The following is a 9,234-nucleotide window of genomic DNA, read 5'->3' on the forward strand; positions in this document are numbered from 1 at the left end:
GCTTCCGATCCGTGGGGCAGCAGTTTGGTGTCGGAAAGGCCACCATCGGGGCTGTCTTCATGGAGGTAAGAGAACCCACAGGGGGAGGCCAGGGCAGGGCAGGGGGACCAGAGCAGGGCAGGGGGGCCAGGGCAGAGCAGGGGGCCAGGGCAGGGCAGGGGGGCCAGAGCAGGGGGGCCAGGGCCGGGGGGCCAGGGCAGGGCAGGCCAGGGCAGGGCAGGGCCATGCACACCCTGCTCACCCCTCATTGGGGCTGTCCCATGTGCTTTCTCTGCAGGTCGTGCGTGCCATCAACGCCATGCTCCTGCACAGGCTCGTGAGGCTGGGGGACCCACATGCCACTGTCACCGCCTTTGCCACCCTGGGCTTCCCCAACTGCTTCGGGGCTCTGGATGGGACTCACATCCCCATCCGCGCCCCGCAGCACAGTGGAGGACGATACCTCAATCGGAAGGGCTACCATTCTGTCATCCTGCAGGCCTTGGTGGACAGCCGGGGACGTTTCCAGGACATTTACGTGGGCTGGCCTGGCAGCACCCACGACGCCCGGGTTTTTCAGAACTCGGGCCTGTGCCGTCGGCTGGAGGCGGGGACCTACATCCCCCAGCGGGAGATCCCTCTGGGGGACACCACCATGCCCTTCTGCGTCATCGCAGATGCGGCCTACCCCCTCCGGCCATGGCTCATGCACCCCTACACGGGCCATCTCTCCGCTAGCCAGGAGCGCTTCAACGAGCGCCTGAACCGTGCGCGCCAGGTGGTGGAGTGCTCATTTGGCCGCCTCAAGGGACGCTGGCGATGTCTCCTGACCCGCCTGGATGCGGGCCCCAACAACATCCCCCAGATTGTGGATGCCTACTGCGCCCTGCACAACCTTGTGGAGAGCAAGGGGGAGACCTTTCTGCAGGGCTGGGCCGCGGAGGCCGGCAGGGCACACGTGCAGCCACCTGCTGCCCCCAGTCGGCAGGTGGACCCAGAGGGGACCCGGGTCCGGGAGGCCCTGCGGGCCCACTTCGACCAACAGGCTACGGGGTGAACTCTGCCCAGGCCCCCTACTGCCCGCCCCTTCCTCCCCCACACTCCTGCCCCAATGCCCACACCATGGAGCACCCCACCGCCCCCCACTCCCACTTGTCCTGGACAAATGACAGCACGAACTTGTGGCTGAACGTAAACTTTTTTTTTGTCTTTCAGAAACTTTTTTTTTTTTGGGTCAATAAATATATGTCAAACACAAACCAAAAAGTAGGGACAAACGTTCCACAAAAGCAATATGTGCACAAATAAAACAATACAACAAAGCAAACAACTGTGCGCCATCAAAAAAGGAAACCAGGGAGGAGAACGGGGAGAACTATTTACATGGGGGGGGATGGGGCAAACGGGGGCACCAAAACAAAAGAGTCCAACTATATACAACAAGGGGGGGGCCACGTCCTGGGCCCCTCGCCCCTATAGCCCAGCACTGGGCGTGCCCAGCTGGGAGCCCCGCCGTGCCTGCAGTCTGGTCCGCGGCTGCGTGGGAGCGGGCTGGACCAGAAGGTATCGGTGCCGGCGAGTCTCAGGTGGCTCCAGGGGTCCCTCGGCGCTCTGGCCCTCGCGGGTGGGTGGTGGGGCGATGGCGGACGGCCCGGCGACGGCCGGAGCAGCTGGTGGTGGGGGCTGCAGGAGAGGGCAGGGCGGGCGATGGCTCGGCCGGCGCGGCATGGGGGGCCAGGTAGTCGACAAGCCGGTTAAATGTCTGCATATAGGCCCCCCATGCCTCCTGGCGCCAGGCCAGCGCCCGCTCCTGCAGCTGGAGGTGCTGCTCCGAGACCTCCAGCTGCCAGCAGAGGATGGCCAGCAGCTGGGGGTCCGTTGCCGTCGACGGTAGTAGGCGCGGGGTCCACCGTCTAGCCCTCCGCGGGGCCGGTCGTTCCTCGGCCGAGGGGCTGCCCTGGAGCGATGGTCCCAGAGGGCTCTCCGGGACAACTGAGGCCTCGCCGGCGCTCTCTTCCGGTCCTTCGGATGGTGCAGGTGCAGGTGCAGGACACAGGAGAGGAGAGGGGAAAGAAAAATGGAGACAGGCGTTAGTGTGGGCCCCAAGCCGTGGCCTCTGTCCCCCCCACCCTGTGCTGCAGGTTCCCCATCCCCGTCCCCAGGAGATGCTGCTGTGATGGATGGGGTTCAGGGGTCCCCCTGCCCTGCACCCCGTCCCCTGGTGGGAGCGACTCTCACTTCACCCCGCAGGGTCTGAGAGCAGGAGAGCTTTCTTAGCCCACAGATGGCCAGTTTCTGGCAGGAGTGACAGCACCAGCTGTCGGAAGAGACAGTCCTTCCAACCCGTTGTGGGGAGAAGACCCCAAGGGGTGCCCCTCTGGGATGCAGCTTTCCCCCTCCTCTGGCTGGCTGCCTACCAGCTCTCCCTTCCCCTAGCCTCTACCTGTGGCCCCCGCCCTTGCCCCCCATTTCCAAGCCAGCTCGGCTCCTCCCTCCTGTTTGTTCAGGGCAGAGGTGTCACCTGCCAGCTGTAGCGCCAGGATCCTCCTTTGGCCCTGGGAGGTATTCGGCTCTTGTGGCTCATATGTAGCCTGAGTCTCCCTTTGGCACTCCCCCCACTCCATCACATGCTGCTGCTGCTGCGGGGTGTCCCACCCCCTCTGCCCGGGGGCCCCTTGAGGTTCCGCTCCCCCCAGGCCCAGGGATGGGGCATGGCACTGTCATGCAGGGTGGCGGGGGCAGGGGCTGATGGATGCAGTGCTGTGAGGGCCATGGCCCTGGTGTCCTTGGGGCCATGGCCATGTGAGCGTGTGGGGGGCCCTGGACACATCTCTGTTACCCCCGCCCCTCAAGCCCAGGGGTGTCCACCAGGGAGGGGTACCTACCTGTGGGTCCGCTCCCACGGTCCGGAGATCCCCGGGGGTCGGAGGCCCTGCTGCTGCTCCGGGATGGCAGGAGGAGGATCTGCAGGCTGGATTCTGCAGAGGAGGAGCCCCCCTCCTCCTCCTCCTCCTCCTCCTGCCGCGATGTCCCGGGGATGGCCTCCGGGGGGTGCCCCTGGGGTGCGGGGCTTGCCTCCGGGGCGGACTCCGGCTGCAGGGCCTGCTGAGCCTCGTCAGCCGAGGTGTCAAGGGTGGCCGGAGGGGAGGAGGTGTGCGGGAGCCCAGGATGTCCCTGAGCTCCCTGTAAAAGGGGCAAGTGACGGGGGCGGCCCCAGATCGGCTGGCCGCATCCCGGGCCCGGGCGTAACCCTGCCGCAGCTCCTTGACCTTACTCCTCACATGATCAGGAGTGTGGGCAGGGTGACCCCGGGCAGCCAGGCCATCGGCCAGCCGAGCGAACGCATCCACGTTCCGCCTCTTGCTCCCCATTACCTGGAGCACCTCCTCCTCGCTCCAGAGCCCCAGCAGGTCCCGCAGCTCGGCCTCCGTCCAGGAGGGGCCCCGCTGCCACTTTCCAGACTGGCTGCCCTGGCTCCCCTTGGGGGGGGGCCCCTGGGGGCGCTGGGGGAGCTCCTGGCTAGCCATCGCCGCTGGGTGGGTGGCTGATGGCTGTGCAGGCTCGCCGCGTGTGCAGGCTGCAGCCTGCACGTTGCCTCAGCTTCCTGCAGAGTCAGGGCGGGGGAGGGGACCTTTAAGGGGCCGCTCCACGCGGCCACCAGTGAGCTGAGGGGCTGGAGAGAGTGTCTCTCAACCCCCCAGCTGATGGCCGCCATGGAGGACCCGGCAATTTCGACGTTGCGGGACGCGGATCGTCTACACTGTCCCTACTTCGACGTTGAACGTCGAAGTAGGGCGCTATTCCTATCTCCTCATGGGGTTAGCGACTTTGACGTCTCACCGCCTAACGTCGAAGTTAACTTCGAAATAGCGCCCGACGCGTGTAGCCGCGACGGGCGCTATTTCGAAGTTAGTGCCGCTACTTCGAAGTAGCGTGCACGTGTAGACACAGCTATTGTGTCCCAAGAAGGTGTGAGTAGTGACCCAGATAAAATAGAAGCATTTAAAAACATAAAAACAGCCAATAGCCAATACCAGGTACCACAGAGGGAATGGCATGAAGAAGTAGTGATCAAGCGATCTTTCTCTGACATCCATCTCCAGCTTCTGACAAACAGTGGCTGGGGACACCATTTCTTACCCATCCTGGCTAATAGGCATTAATGTATCTAACCTCCATGAATTTATCTAGCTCTTTTTTATACCCTGTTATAGTCCTAGTCTTCACAGCTTCCTCTGGCAAGGAGTTCCACAGGTTGACTGCCTTTTAACCAGTTCTCAGTCCATGAAAGGATCTTCCCTCTTATTCTATGACAACTTAATTTACATAACAGCCTTTGGTGAGGGACCTTGTCAAGGGCTTTCTGGAAATCTAAGTACACTATATTTACTGGATCCCACTTGTCCACATGTTTGTTGACCCCTTCAAAGAACTCTAAAGGATTAGTAAGACATGATTTGCTTGTACAGAAACCATGTTGACTTTTGCCCAACAAATTATGTTCTTCTATGTGTCCGACAATTTTATTCTTTACTATGGTTTCAACCAATTTGTCCAGTGTGAGCATTAGACTTACCACTCTGTAATTGCAGGAATCACCTCTAGAGCCCTTTTTAGATATTGGTGTTACACTAGCTATCTTCTAGTCATTGTGTACAGAAGCCGATTTAAAGGATAGGTTACAAACCACAGTTAACAGTTCCACAATTTCACATTTGAGTTCTTTCAGAACTCTTGGGTGAATGTCATCTGGGCCAGGTCACTTGCTACTGTTAAGTTTATCAATCAATTCCAAAACCTCCTCTAAAGCCACTTCAGTCTTGGACAATTCCTCAGATTTGTCACCTACAAAGGAACCCTCAAGGCTGGGAATCTCCCTAACATCCTCAGTCATGAAGACTGAAGCAAAGAATTCATTGAGTTTCTCCTCAATGACTTTGTCTTCTTTGAATGCCACTTTTGCATCTTGATCGTCTAGGAGTCCCACTGGCTGTTTAGCAAGCTTCATGCTTCTGACACACTTAAAAAACATTTTGATATTGCTTTCCGAGGCTTTGGCTAGCTGCTCTTTAAACCCCTTTTTGGCTTTTCTTATTGCATTTTTACATTTAATTTGTCAGTGTTTATGCTCCTTTCTATTTTCCTCACTAGGATTTGATGTCCATTAAACAATATCTTTTTAATAGATCATTGCTTCTTTTACATGGTTGTTAAGCCACGGTAACTCTTTGTTGGGTCTTTTACTATGTTTTTTAATTTGGGATATTCATTTAAATTGGACCTCTATTATGGTGTCTTTGAGAAGTTTCCATGGAACTTGCAGGGATTTTACTTTAGTCACTGTACCTTTTAATTTCAGTTTAAGTAACCTTCACATTTTTGCATAGTTCCCCTTTCTGAAATTAAATGCCACAGTACTGGCCTACTGAGATGTTCTTCCCACCACAAGAATGTTAAACGTTATTATATTATGGTCACTATTTCCAAGAGGTCCTATGGGTTTCTGTACTAGCTGCTCCAAGAAACAATCATTTAAGATATCAAGAAATTTTATCTCCACATCTCATCCTGAGGTGACATGTATCCAGTCATTACGGGGATGATTGAAATCCCTTACTATTATTGAGTTTTTTGCATTGCCTCCCTAATCTCCCTTAGCATTTCATAGTCACTCTCACTGTACTCATCAGGTGGTTGATAGCATATCCCTATTGCTATGTTCTTATTAGAGCATGGAATTTCTATCCATAGAAATTCTATGGAACCTTTTGATTCATTTAAGATTTTTACTTCATTTGGTTCTACATTTTCTTTCACATATAGTACCACTCCCCCACCAGGATGACTTGTTCTGTCCTTCCGATTTATTTTATACCCTGGTATGATTTTGTTCCATTGATTGACCTCATTCCACCAAGTTTCTGTGATGCCTGTTATATCAATATCCTCCTCTATTACAAGGCACCCTAGTTCACCCATTTTATTATTTACACTTCTAGCATTTGTGTACAAGCATTTTAAAAGCTTGACATTATTTATTTGTCTGCCCTTCCCTGATTCTTTTTCATGAGATTGTTTTTCTTCTAATCCAATCTGTGGTGGGGTCTTCTGCCCTGCATTGCTCCTGAGGGCGCTTGCACTGTCCTTCCAGGCTCCATACCCTTGTCAGGTTTCAGGGGGCTTGTTCAGAGTCCACAGGTGCAGCAGTCTAGTGAACACGCTTCACTTCTGCTGCTGGGGTAATGCAACCTAATGGCTAAAGATAACACCAGTTGCCCCTACAGTTGGGCAGTGAGGCCTAATAGCCACAGTGCACCCTCCACAGCCTAATCAAATCTCAGAGGCCTTACAGTCTAATCAGGCCTCAGTGAGCAAGTTGCAGTTCTCAGGCCTTCCAGCCCAGTCAGGCCACTGCAGCCTAGTTCTAGTTTGCAGGTCTCCCAGCTCAGTCAGGCTTCGGCAGCCTATTCCCAGTTTATAGTGCTCAGTGGCCCAGCCAGGCCTCCTCAGCCTAGTCCCAGTCCACTGGCCTACCAACCCAGTCAGGCCTCAGCAGCTTAGGTCCTCTCTGCCTTAGGCTCACAGGGAAGTGGGGTAGGGGAGCTTGGGGCCTCCCGCTCCACCAAGATCCAGCCCAGGGCCCTGTTGGTGGTGTGGGTGTGACCCCAGCCACCAGCCTAGCGGGAATCCTCACTGCAACTCCCTGGAACCTTCCCTGGTTCCCCACCCTGGGCTACTTCCTGCTTCATTCCTGGTGCAGTCTATCGTCCCAGCTCTGGTGGTGCTTCCTTCAGCTGCTCTTGCTTGTGGATGGCTACTGCAGTGGAGGCTGCCACCACCACCGCTGCTGCTGATTGAGTGGCTGCTGTGGCTGCTCCTTGGGAAACTGCTGCTCCTCGGGTGGCTGTCACTTGCGGGCTCCTTCCCCCTTGCTGACCAGCCTCATCTGCCAGGCTTCCCCAGCCTTTATACCTGGGCTGCGGCTGAAGCATGCTCAGCAGGGTCTTGGGGGCAGGGCCTTTTCCACCCAATAGGCCTGGCCACCACTGCCCTGCTCAATGTAGGGTTGGTACACCCTGTCACACAGCCCATACTTCATCCTCTTCCACTTGTCACATGGTCACGTCCCAACAATTACAGGGAGCTTAAAGCCTTTCTAGGATTCAGTGATAACTACCATAGGTTTGTGAAGAATTATGCTACCTTTGTCAAGCCTCTGAATGACCTCACTTGGGGATACCCACCCAACAAGAGCAAGACTAAGACCTGGGGTAAGGGTCCCTTAAAGCCTGTTGGATCACAATGGAATGAGAGGTATGAAAGAGCATTTCAAGAGATCGTTAACTGCCTAATTTATGCTCCAGTCCTAGTGTTTCCTGACCCAAACGCACCATTTATGTTACATACAGATGCCAGTTAGGAATGATTTTATACCAAGAAGTGGCTGGCAAATGTAGACCTCTAGCCTTTGCCAGCAAAGGGTTGTCTGATAGTGAAACTTGTTATCCCATACACAATCTGGAGCTCTTGACCTTGAAGTGGGTCATCACTGAGAAGTTTTGTTGCAAGTGGCATAGGCAAGGGGTGCCACGCGGCCTTTGTGTCTGTGTGGCGGGAGAAGTGCAAGTGAGGAACTACCACTGGTGCTTGTGCAGAAGGGAGTTTGGGTGGTTGCCTGCCTGCTGGTTGTTGTAGTAATGGGGAAGCATCGGGACAAGGGAGCAGCGGCTGGAATGGCTGAGTTGCTGGGGCCCAACCCAACCCCCTTCCTGCCAGGAGGAGGAGGCTGTAGCTGATGACCTTTCATGGGACACACTCACTTTTTCAGATCTGGAAACAGTTGAGGCAACTGTACTGGCTAGAGCCATTGATCTTATAAGAAAAGGTCTAAGAGACCACTGTGATTGGGCTGCATGAAAACTCCCATAGGAGGTACCAGTTGGGATGGCTTGTGACCTGAAGGAAACTGGCTCCTCCACAGAGGAGGAAGAGGTGGAAGAAGGGCCAGAGGATCACTCACACATCATGTGTACTGGTGGATGCAGAAGGATCTGGAGTTTCATGCAGAAGCCATTCTGAGCAAAGACAGTTCTATTCACCTGATTGGAGAACACTATTGTTTATCCTATAAGATTGTGAGAACAGACAGCCACCTTGTGTGCAGCATTCTGACTGCCCATGGGTTCCATGAGGTGCACCCCAACAGTAATTATTATAACCTCATGTGGACAGGATCCCACCTGAAGCCTTATCTGCTGCATAGTCTCTCAGATATTCAGAAAGTCAATCACTTCCCCAGGTCATATGAACTGACCCAGAAAGATGGGTTGTACAAGAAAGTTAATTGCAATGTAGTACACTCGTGGGTTCAAGACTTTCCACATCTACCTCAGCCTTTCATCCTGCCAGCAGAGTATCAGGTGTTCTGCAGTTCTTATTCAAAGGACAGGAGTCCCTGGATAGTGAAACCAGTGGCCTTTTCCAGGGGGTGCAGTGTCTACCTGATCAACAATCCAAACTAGATATCCTTTGAAGAGAATATACTTGCGTCCTGCTCTGTCAACAACCCCTTGCTCATATATGACTTCAAATTTAATGTGTGCCTCTATGTATTAGTAACATCTTATGCCCCTCTTGGTGTCTACCTCTACGAGGAAAGACTAGATAGGTTGAGACTGTCAGATATGACCAGGGAACCAAGAACATTAAAAACCAGTTTATGCATTAAATCAACTACCGCGTCAACAAGAAGAGTGGAGACTATGTCAGCTGTGATGACCCTGAAGTGAAGGATTATAGGAACAAGTGAAGTATGCGTGGGATGCCGAGATACCTGAAACAAGAAGGGAGAGACACAACACTGATGGCCAGTGTGGAGGATCTGATTATTAAGACCATTATTTCTGCTGAGCTGGCAATTGCCACAGCCTGTAAAACCTTTCTTCCACATTGTGGCAGCTGCACTGGAAAGGAAAACGGAGGTTGCCTGAACATATGATTCATGACTACTTGTATGGTGCTAAATTCCAAGTATGGGCAGACAACAACCCATTGATGTATGTATTGATGATGCTAAGCTGGATGCTACTTGGCAGAGATGGGTAGCTGCCTTGGCCAGCTATGAGTTCAGCATACATTACCGGTCTGGAAGAAGCAACATCAATGCTGACGCATTGTCATGGCACCCACAGCCCATCAGAAATTGCTGAGATTCCTTTGGGTGAGAGCCATTTGCGATGGAAGTTATCATGGGTC

The 9,234-nt window shown here is 54.0% G+C and overlaps 1 pseudogene; it reads left to right on the forward strand.

Annotated features, from left to right (window-relative positions):
• The first annotated feature begins 7,917 nt into the window (after positions 1-7,917).
• On the forward strand, positions 7,918-8,977 carry LOC142012916 (tubulin polyglutamylase TTLL5 pseudogene; annotated as a pseudogene).
• Positions 8,978-9,234: the final 257 nt, after the last annotated feature.

Source organism: Carettochelys insculpta, chromosome 4 (genome assembly GCF_033958435.1).
Source record: "Carettochelys insculpta isolate YL-2023 chromosome 4, ASM3395843v1, whole genome shotgun sequence".
Lineage (NCBI taxonomy): Eukaryota > Metazoa > Chordata > Testudines > Carettochelyidae > Carettochelys > Carettochelys insculpta.